Below are 11,888 nucleotides of genomic sequence, written 5' to 3' on the forward strand. Positions count from 1 at the left end.
TTTGTTTTAAAATTTATTTTATTGTTTAAAAAACTCACTTCCAGAACCTAAAATTAAGATATTCCATTTTTTGTTGATAATGTACAATTTTTAGTTGAAAATTTATCTATTTTGTTAAACATTTATCATCTTTTGTTGGAGAACTAATCCTTTTTAACAAAAATTCAAGCATTGGGATGAAAACTCCATTAAAATTGAAAATTTATGTATTTTGTTGAAAGTCTTTAAGTTTTAGTGAAAAATTTAATAATCCTTGAAATTTTATTTTCCTATTCTAAAAGTAGGCTTTTTTATTGAAAATTAATTTTTTCAACATGGAATTAAGCTTTTGAATTTTTCTTCGAAATTTTTTTCATACACATTCAAACTATTACCCTTTTTTATGAAAATTCCTTTTTTTATCAGAGATTCATCGATTTGGTTGAAACTTTAAGTATTCTGTTAATAATTACCTTCTTATTTTTCTACAAATTAATTATTTTATCTGAAAGTGTAATAAATAAATCTTAAATTTTTGTCAGCTTTATTATGCACACAAGTGTGACATTTTTTGTTAGTATCCAGACAGGTATAGGTTTTGCAACAGTGTTTTCGAAAAAATGGTGACACTGGTTACACTGGATGATTTTGTATTAATAAATTTAAATTTTAAATGAATTCCATTTAGAAATTGCAATTTTTAACATCAATTGATTGGTGACAACATTTGACCGGAATATGTCGTTTGCACTTTAATATCTAAATTAATATCTAAGTCTGATATAAACAATTTACAAATTTTGTATTTTTCTAAGCTAAAGATTAATAGGTACAACTATGCAAATGTGTAAATTTTAGTTAGAAATCTTTCATTTTTATGCTTGTGAATTGCAACCGATTTATCCTACTAAAAATTGAAAGCAGAAAAAAGTTTTATTTTTGCTCAGAGATACTAAAAAAAATTTTGTGATCCTTTTGTTAATAAATGAGTAAATTGTTCCAGAAACTGTTTAAACAAAAACTTAACAGGATTTTAAGAAATAAAAATTTAAGAAATTTAAGTAAGAATAAAATCAAATTTAAAATTAAACCAAGAATCTAATGATAAAATTTCGAATACCTCCATAAAATGTTTCCATTGCAATTTGAAAAAGGATAATAATTTTCCTTAAACAGAAAAAAAATTTCTAGACAAAGATAAAAAAATAAGAAAGAAAAATAAGAAGACTACCATTAAAATCCCCTTTCTTATCTTTTTTCCTTTGGTCTCTTTTACTTACCCTTACCAAGAAATTTTTTCTAAATAAATGGAGCAGGCAGGAACAGCCACGAAAGTACGGTCCTCTCTTCCTATTACCCGAGAATAAAGTGATTTTATTTGACTTAATTCGCGAGGGAGAGAGCATCGTGGTTTTGATGCTGTTCCTGTTAATTCGTAAAAAAAGAGTGATCAACGTTTGGGCATTCAAATAACAACCTTATCCAGGTGAAAAAAATTTCAGCAGGCGGGAGCAGCAACGAACCCACGGTGCTCTCTCCCTGACACCCGAGAATAAATCCAATTAAAGGATGTCATGGAGAGAGCATCGTATTTTCGTTGCTGTTCTTGTCTGCTCGAATATTTGTTGCCTTGATAAGTGTCAATGCAGAAACGTTGGCGATTACTTTTTAGAAATATTTTTTTTATTGTGATTTGATAATAATTAGTAAGTAAACAGTGTAAGTAGCAACTGGGATAGTCGCTAAATTAAATATAAAGAATTTTCCTACAATTTTTATTATGCACACAATATTTCTTTCAACTCACGTTCAGCTTTTTCTAGGGTATTATAAACTTTAACACACGCCGCGTTATAAAGAAGGCAGCACAGAAAAGTGAAAAATATAAATCGCATGGCTGTTAATTCTGTCTACTTTTCAAAGGATATGCTTTCACACCGAAGAACAGAATCTGTTTCAGTAAATCATCCCTAGAGATTTTGCTATGTGTATTTATTATTAGGAAATCGTATAGCACTTATAAAATTCACGAAAAAAAATAATGATCTCATTTACCTTGATGATAATGTACATATAACTTAAAAGTTTATTGTTATCAAATGTTGGTTACGACACACTTCTTAGTTGTTTATTGCCGATACGATTATTGTTCTAAAGAGTTTAAATTTTTGGATATATTTTAAAAAACATGAGAATATTCTCGATCTCTTTGTGTTTTAGGAATTTAAGGAGAATTTATGAGCAATTTGAATTAGGATTTAAAAGCTTGTTTCTTTTATCTTTATTAATGATAATTACAGTATTTAAATTTCGCGGATAAATGTGTTGCTTCAAATTCGAAAGGGCGCTAAATTTGAACTATAAAAGAAGCCGGAATATAGAACACATTAAGCGCATTAAATATTACCTACATTTTAAAGAAAAAGAATCGCATTTTCAACAAAACAATTTTTTTCATAAAAAAATATAGATTTTACCAAAAGTACCATAATTAAATTATAACTTAAAACAGCCAATTCTCGGCAGAAAATGCGTTCTCGTCAAAATTGTTCAATTTTAAATCCAAAAGATAAATTTTCTGCGCCAGAAGATGCAGTTTCATAAAATGTAGTAATTTTCAACTAAAAAATATAAATACAAACCAAAAATCGCAATTTTAATTTTCAGTTAAAAACTTAAAACTTTAACAACGAAAAAGACTTTTAAGCAAAACTAATTAATTTTCAACTAAAATATTGATTTTAAATAAAATATTTAATAAAGCTATTTAATTATCGATTCAAGGTTTTTCATTGAAAAACTGAAAACGTCACTCTGCATCACCAATAAAAAATTAATTTTTTACTGAAAGATAAAGGAATTTTGAACAAAAGAAAAAATAATGTTAAATCCAAACCCTGAATTTTTTTACAAAAATATGTCTTTTTTAGGAAAGAGTGGAGTGTTCAATCTAAAAGATGATTTTTTTCTCAAAAAGTGGAAATGCATTGTATACTAAATAGTTTTTTTTTTCAACCAAAGAAAAACAAAAAATAAATAGGTTCATTTTCAGCCAAAATGATCTACTTTTTAGCGAAATAGTTTTTTTTCATCAAGAAAAATTGTTTTTCACCAAAAATACCATAATTAAATTATTAGTTAAAACAGTCAACTTTTAACAAAAAAAAATATTTCTCGACAAAATAGTTTAATTTTAAATCCAAAAGATAAATTTACTATTAAAAAGATACAGTTTAATAAAATGTACAAATTCTTTACTAAAAATGTAAATTTGCTAACCAAAAATCGTCAGTTTAATTTTCAGTTAAAAAACTTACATCTTAAACAACAAAGAACGAATTTTGAGCTAAACTAATTAATTTTCAACTAAAATAATAATTTTCTATCAAATATTAAAGAAAAATATTTAATTTTTTATTGAAAAAATTGTTTTGAATTACAATCATGAATTTTTAACAAAAATATGAAGTTTTGAACAAATAATGAAATTTTGACCCTAAAATATCAATATTTTCATCCATAAATAAAAACAAATTATTTACTAAATAGTTTTTTTGACAAAAAATGCGAAAAAATAGAATGTTTAATTTTTTCACATAACAGATAATTTTTTCATAAAAAAGATTAGTATTGTATAAAAAAAGGTAAATTTTACAGACGAATTTTAATAGTTACAAAGGATTTTTACCGAAAATGATGAATCGTCTAATAAAAAATGTAATTTATAACAAATACATACATTTTTAGATTAAAAAATGTATCTAATGCTAGAAATAAAACATTGAAATTTTTATTGTGTAAAGTAATTTTTTAACCATAAAAGGAACAAATGTAGAACAAAATAGTTTAATTTTCGATGAAAGGAAATTAATTTATAACGAATACAAATTTTCAACTTATGAGAGTACTCTTTTAACAAAAAAGAAGAATTTTTCAGAAATATTTAAATTTTTACATATAACAGATGAATATTTATCTAAAATTAGAATAGTTACATCTCAGGTAAAGAAAATTCATATAAAATTAATATCAACTTTTAAAAGAAGTATTATTTTCTTCAACAAAGAAGATTAAATTTCTAAAAATAAAAGCATAATTTTTTGCAAAGAAAAAATATAACACTTCAATTTTGAGTTAAAAAATTAATTCTAAATATCAATAAGAAAAACTAAAAAAATTGAAATTTTCAACAAAACACAGGAATTTTGCTACGATTTGACCATTATTACCGACTTTTCAATTCTTGTGAAATAATGTTTAACGAAATCGAACAAATACTAAATAATGAACTAATGTTAGGTAATAATGAAATATTTAAAAAAAGTAAAATTCTAAATAATTATTTGAGGCATTTGTCCTTATAATTAACGATTATAGTCTCGTTATCTACTTTAGATTAGACACGGAAAATATAGAATAATTTATGTTTCTTAACTCTGATCAAATAATCGAAAAGCAATATTCTTACATGAAAAAACAGGTGGAATCGCGTTTTAAATTTCACAATATGACCTTAATGTTTAAATAGAGGGAAGAATAATACGCCCTCGCGCATTTCATAAAATTTTCTATTTTTTGCGTTTTTTATTCCCATAAGCTTTTTTAAATTATTTTCTACATTCCTTAATATTTTTTAGCACGCAATTAGTTTTCCTGTGTTAAATTAAGAAATATTTTGACTGCTCGAATCAGTAATTTTATACTAATCTTCAGACTCTTATTAATTTTTTAAAATTAATTTCTAGTACAAAATGAAAATTTGTACCTTGATGGCATTCTCTTGTACGGCAAGGTACTATTTATTCAAAACCTTTTATGCAATAAATTTTTCATTTATTTCCGTTCCCCAAAAAATAGGCCATTTTCAAGTTTCAAGAAAATGTACTTTTAAGCTGATAAGCCGGGTTTTTAAATTTTTTCTGCACATTGATACTAAAAATAATTTTATACATTTTTTTGTAAATGTAAATTGTTAAAATGTAAGAAAATAAAAAAACTACGCTTCTTTAAAAAAAATATTTGTGATAAATAAGCGGAATTAGCGGCGATTCGTCATTTGATTAGCACTAATTTTAAACACTTCATGGATAAAAAGGGTTTTTTAGTTAAATTAATAAAATTTAATAAATTGTTTGTTGTTTTAAAAGCATTCTTTATAAAAAATATCCAAATTAGCTATTTTTGATGGAATAAATGAAGTGTTTCTATGTAACCGACAATATATTATTTGAAAATAAGACTTCAGTATTATTGTTAGTCATCAAATAAAAGTGAACAGCAATTGTTTTAACACATTTATATCATTTTATTTATTTATAAATCAAACACCGCATTCTTAACGGACTTAGCTTCCATTTATTTAGCAATGATTTATTGCTATGAAAAAATAACACTTGATTATTATTTAACTAAAAAAAATTAACAAAGGTATTATTTGGCCTCTTTCTGTTTTACTGATATTGTAGTAGTTTCTTCAATAAATCATTTGCTTATTACATTTTTAATAAAATTAAAAATAGTGGATCGTTATCGAACTATTAAAAAAAATTTTTTAATATTTTATTACAGTTGATTAACCAAAAAAAGGAGTTTTCATGTTGATAAATTGCCGAAGAAAGCACTTCTTAATTAATTTCGGTAAAAAAAAATTATTAAATGTTATAGATTCATAGAAAAAAAAATCATTGCCAAATACTGACGTCAGAGGAGAATGAAGAAAATTATACGGTACGGAAATTTTTGTTTCAGATAATAGAATTTTGCGGTAATTTATGAAAAGTGTTATACGCGGTTCGCATAGAATTCAAGGAGTTTATAAAAATTAAGGAATTCATGGCATTTACGAAGTTCACAGAATTCAAGAAATTCACAGAATCCGTGGAATTCAATAAATTTATGCAAATTATTTTAATGAATTCCTTGAATCCTATTAATTCTTTGAATTTCATGAATTCCTTAAATTAAATCCACTACATGAATTTTGTAAATTCTGCGAATTTCACGAATTCAATAAATTCCGTGAATTCTATGAATCCCACAAATGCTGTAAATTTCGTGAATTCTATAAATTCTCTGTGAATTCCACAAATGCAGTGAATTGCGTGATTTAAGTGAATTACTAGAATTATACAAATTTCTACAAGCCTGAGAATTCCACGAATTCCACGAATTCCATCATTTTTGTGAATTCCTTCAATTTCATGAATTCCGTGAATTTCGTAAATTCCTTAAACTACATCAATTCCGTGAATATCATGAGTTCCATGAATTAACTAAATTCCTTTAATATTATGAATTCCGAGAATTCCTTAAATCTCGAGAATTCCGCAAATTCTGTGATTTCCATTAATTCCGTGAATTCCATAAATTTCGTGTATTCCAAAATTTTCTAGAATTCGATGTATTCCTTAAATTGGACAAGTTCCTTGAATCCGATGAATTCTTCAAATTCGATAGAGTATGTGAATTCCTTGAATTCTATTAATTCTGAGAATTCCTTGTGCACAATGTTGGTCTTGCAATTGCTCTAATACATACATCGGAATGCTGGATGGTGACTTCATGATTTGAAACACTCAGAATACGTGTGTTGCGATTTAATGAAGGTAAGAAAGAAAATTATCTAAATATCTAAAAAAGAATTCTTCCCATAGATTTCTTAAGGTAAATAACATTGAATAATGATGAGGAAAAACATTTTAGCTTTATTTTGCAATCGAGCAGTCCCGGTCCGAAGTAGAGAAATAATGAACACGCAAATTTAACATAATTGAGTTGAAGATAGTACAGAAAATTTCGAATTTTTCAAACACTTGAATCGAGTGAATAGAGCAAAAAAATGTAGCTGTGTTTATAAAACTCTATGAATGTTGAACCAGAGGGACATTAGGAGTGCAGAATATAATAGTTGTTTTATGTTTCGATCTTTAATTTTGACGGTTTGCGGGTAAAACTGCGGTACGCACACGCACGGCATTTTGCGTGTGAATGATGTCAAATTTATTTACGATTGGGGTCTTGTTATCTAAAGGACAATCCTCGATTTCTGCCGTGGTGAATGGAATAATAAGGCTGTAGTACATGTTCATTTTCACTGGCTCAATCCCTTTACTGGTATGTCGATATAATCTAAGAGCGATTATTCCAACCGGTGATTTTCTCAGGATTGCAAAGATGTCACCTTGGGACTTTGACATAACAATATGTTTTGCGGCTGGTACGGGGACATACTTCCTCTGTAATGTTGAAAACGTAAATATTTTATTCGGACAAAAAGTGTATGTGGCAAGTTCAAAAGACCAATCCCGATTGCTGTAACAAATAAGGCGAAGAAACGGTAGTTCTTTAATTGGAAATCCAAATATGGATGAAGTACAGAGCGCCTCAGTAGGCGACCTGGACCTGGACCTGGTCCTGTGAGAAGAATCAGGAGCGGCAGAAAAAAAAGATGTATCTGAAGAAAATATTTCAGGGGATGGTCTGTCAGAAGAAGGTCTGCCACGAGGATTACCAGAGAGAGGAGAAGGCTCGGTAGCAGGAGGACATGTGGAATAATAATGAGGATTGCCAAGAGACAGAGTCGTATCTGGAGAATGTCTGGGAGAAGAAGAAGGTCTGCCTCGAGGAGTACCAGGAATAAGGTCGCTCCTGTGCAAAGGATCAGATTGTAAACTCCAATCTGTAAAAGAAATGCATGATTACATTTTCTTAAGGCCATGTGATGAGTGGGTCACGTGACCAGATTTCTACTTTACCGCCACTTTTTTTATTTCCCAACTTATTATCATACGAAACGTCAAATCGTGTTGAAAATTTGGGATACTAACCAAAAAGCACTAAGAATGGTAGGTCTGGTTATAAATTTGTATAATTATTAAAAAAATTTTGTGTTTTAAATAATTTTTTTTTGCTCTTTTCATCATTATTAAAATTTAGGACCGGATACCTCTTTCTTAGTGCTTCTAATTCATTATCCCAAATTTTTAACTGGATGTAGCGCTTCATGTGAAAATAAGTTGGGAAATCAAAAAAGTCAGGGTAAGGTAGGAATCTGGTCACGTGACACCCTCGTCACATTGCTTTAATGTGCCTAATTGTATTTGAGGCTTAAGACGATGCCAAGGTACCGCGGCTTATCTTCCCTCTCGGCAACCTTTTTCTATTGTTCAGCGCTGGTCTGAAACCAGAAGGGCTGTGGTTCTTAACCGGCGCCTACTTCATTATGTTACAGGGGTACATTTGAATTAAATAGTTTATTAACTATGTTGCGCATTACCTTGGAGCTCAACTCAAAGGCGCGTTGTCGTATTAAAATGCTTAGGCAACTGCAATGTACAGTAAGTACGTTACTTTAATAATAGTATCAGATTTAAAACTCCAGTATTGTGGAAAAACTTTGACGTTGGTGACCCTGTTGCTCCCCAGAAAGTGCGAAAAAAGTTTGGGAATCGCCGGGATAGACTCATCGATAGTTCTTCTCCAAGTATAATTTTGTAGAATTTAATATGAACGCACTTGCCAGCATGTTCTTTTAGTAAAAACGAATGTTCTGCTTTCTGTACACGACTTTTAGGCACAAAAGGTTTTAATGATGCTAGGCCACGTGAACTGTAGCTGGAATGAAATAGAGACCAAACTTCTTGGCTGCTCTATCTGCGGCTCTGTAGAGAAACGCCGCAACGTTGTTGAATTCATGGTGGTGTATGAGTCGTATTAGAAAATCTGTTCTTTTTAGAACTGAACAGGTTGTAGCTAGAACTGTTATTCTATGAAGACATTCTAAGCTCAGCAAACCTCTGCCTTTTTTCAAGAGCTGTTTTTAACATACGCACATCTTAGGGTCCCGCTTACGAAATTCCTGGATATGCATCTGTTGCCCCATTACTAAGATGTTCATTGGTATTTTCACCTATGATTTGAAGAACTTGATCGCCACCCAAGAAGCTTCACAAGTAGCTCATGGTTCATGTTATCGAATCCCTTTCGGTATTCAATCTAAGCCATGGACAGATTGGTTCGATACCTGATGGATTCCTGTGTAATACACCTATCTATTAACAGGTTCTCTCTGCAAACCAGCCAGTCTCCGCTTGCATCCGCATTGTTTAACAATTGCATTTTATACTGGCTCGATAGATAATAATATCCTCTCTTTTTAAGGATGCCAGTGAATAGCTTGTAGCTGGTGTTTAAACAAGCTATTGGCCGGCAGTACTTTGGAATTGTCAAATCCTCTGTCTTAGGGATTAGTACCGAGCGTCCTTCAACTAGCTACTGCAAGATGGGTCTTTCTTTGTTTAAGAAAGTAAAAAAAACTAATTGTTGGTGCGTGGAAGTGAACTTCTTTCACTAAAAGTTCTACCCCTACACTTGTCCTTCTTCCATATTTACATTCGATAAGTTAGTTTAGAGAAAAAAAAATGGTTAAGAATTTTAACAAAAACTGACGTGGCTATTTATATGATTTTTTTTGCTTTAGCGGTATAATGACATTCAGTAAGAAAAATTGAAATAAACTAAAAACTAATAAGGCATTTTTTTTTAATTTCAAATAAGCTTTGAATCGTATAAATACGTTTAAATATTCAATGAGAAATTTTATTTTTCACTTAAAAGCTTTACAAATTCTTGAAAAGCCTTTAATTTTTTTTCGATTTAGATTCATTTCATTTTAGATTCTTTTACGACATATTTTAAAATCTTCAAAACCTAAAATTAAATTTTTAAAATAAAATATGTATAATTTTGAATTTTCCCGAAACCTTATTTTTCATGTGGTAAGAAAATTAAAAAATCAACAAAATTAAAAATGGTAAATTATAAAATTTAAAAACGTTACAATCGAATTATAAAAATATACACAATTTCACCCTCAAAAACCTTCATTTTACTATATTAGAGTGATCAAAAACTGTGAAAAATTATATTTTTAGTAAATTATTATTAAAAATTATAATTTAATAATTTAAAATGAAACTAAACATTTATTGATCATTTTTTTCTGTAGATTTGATTTGAATAATTATTACGAACAACTTGAAATCTATGTTAAAATTTCTTTTTTATAATTAGACCCTTCAGATTATGTTCAATTTAAAAGAAAGTATAAATCTTAAGCTAAACTTCGTGAAAATAGTAATAGAGGGAAGCAAATTTAAAAATAAATTTACTAAAATTATTAAATTTACTTAGAACGGTTAATTTTAGTTAATTTTTTAAAACTTGAAAATTTTGAAATTGCCGAATAGATCATTTTTTATAATCTAAAGTACAAAGATGTTGACGTTTGCAGCGATCATAGGCCAACTGGGGGCAGCGGAAAACCGCCTTTTTACGGGTCTTTTTTATAGTTAGGGTTAAAAAACGACCCTATCTGATTTTTGTGACTTTTGATTCGGATTCCGCAGGTCAAAATAAATAAGAATACACTACCCTGGTCTGCCAGGTAAACCGTTTTTTATTTTTTTCAACTTTGGCGAAAAACCGACTTTTTGCAGGTGCTTTTTGAGATTATTGTTAAAAAACTATCCAATCTGATACTTCTTAATTTCGATTTAGATTCAGTGAGTCAAAATTCATAAGGATACACTGCTCGGGTCTAACGGGCACACCTATTTCTTTTTTTCGAATTTGGTAGAAAATTGCTTTTTACAGGTGTCTTTTGAGATTAGGGTTACAAAATAAGCCAATCCTATATTTGTGACTTCAGATTCGGATTCCGCAGGTAAAAATAAATCAGAGCATACTTCTTTGGTCCGCCGCGCAGAACACATTCTATTTTTTTAAGTTAGGATTTAAACACCAGCCAATTTGATATTTCTGACATTGGATTTGGATTTAGTGCATCAAAATACATAAAAGTACACTGCCCTGGTTTGCCAGTCAGACCATTTTTTGTGGGGCTGTATAATAATTAACAAGTTCTCAATAGTTTGAACATTTTAATCCAACTTCAGATAAATAATATCTCAGTGATTTACTGTGCTATGAATCTTATAGTTTCTTGCACAAATATTGTATAATATTGGGTAGAACCCGATTTTGTGTCTGCAATAATCAAGAAACAAATCGAATAAGATGTGTTCAGAAACGCCTGTTCACGTCTCAAGTATAAAGTGCACAGCTGGACTCCTCTAAACATTTCTTCCGCAGAATAAATCGTAAAAATCTGATTTTCAAAACACAAGAGAATTAATTTGAAATTATAGATATATTATATATACTTATATTCACCAATAGAATTGAAAATGGACGCTAATAATAAACCCAAAATGTAGACAATCTTCATTTTGTCAACTGAAAGAGAACGCTGATGAATAAAATGAAGAATTCGACTGATAATTTATCTACTGAATATTCTACAACTTTACTTAGTCATATCATATATGCTGTAATCGTTATATCTTTACTAAAAGGCAGAACATTTTTATCACTAAGATATTCACATTTGATAAGAATCATTTTCGCGTGTTTCGCGAGAATCTTTGTGTTTTTTCACATTCGTCACTAAAATTATATAATACGAGGGTAGTTCAATAAGTCCTTAGAATGAAGTATAAAAACAATTTTTTTTGGGTAAATTTTTTTTTATTTTTCAACATAATCTCCTTGGAGCTCTATACACTTAGTCAATCGCTTTTCAAGTTTTATTAATCCTTCAGAAAAGTGCGTTTTCGGAAGTTTCTCAAAATAAGCACTTACAGAGGCAATGACGTCTTCGTTGTCTGGAAATCTCTGTCCACCGAGCCATTTTTTCAAGTTTGAAAAAAAGAAAAAGTCACTAGGGGCTAAATCTGGTGAATACGGTTGGTGTTCGTCCAATTCGAATTTTAGTTCTTCAATTTTAGCCATTGAAACGAAGCATGTGTGAACTCGGGCGTTGTCGTGATGAAAGAGAATTTTTTTTCTCG

This window comes from Belonocnema kinseyi, chromosome 10 (genome assembly GCF_010883055.1).
Source record: "Belonocnema kinseyi isolate 2016_QV_RU_SX_M_011 chromosome 10, B_treatae_v1, whole genome shotgun sequence".
NCBI classification, from domain to species: Eukaryota; Metazoa; Arthropoda; class Insecta; order Hymenoptera; family Cynipidae; genus Belonocnema; species Belonocnema kinseyi.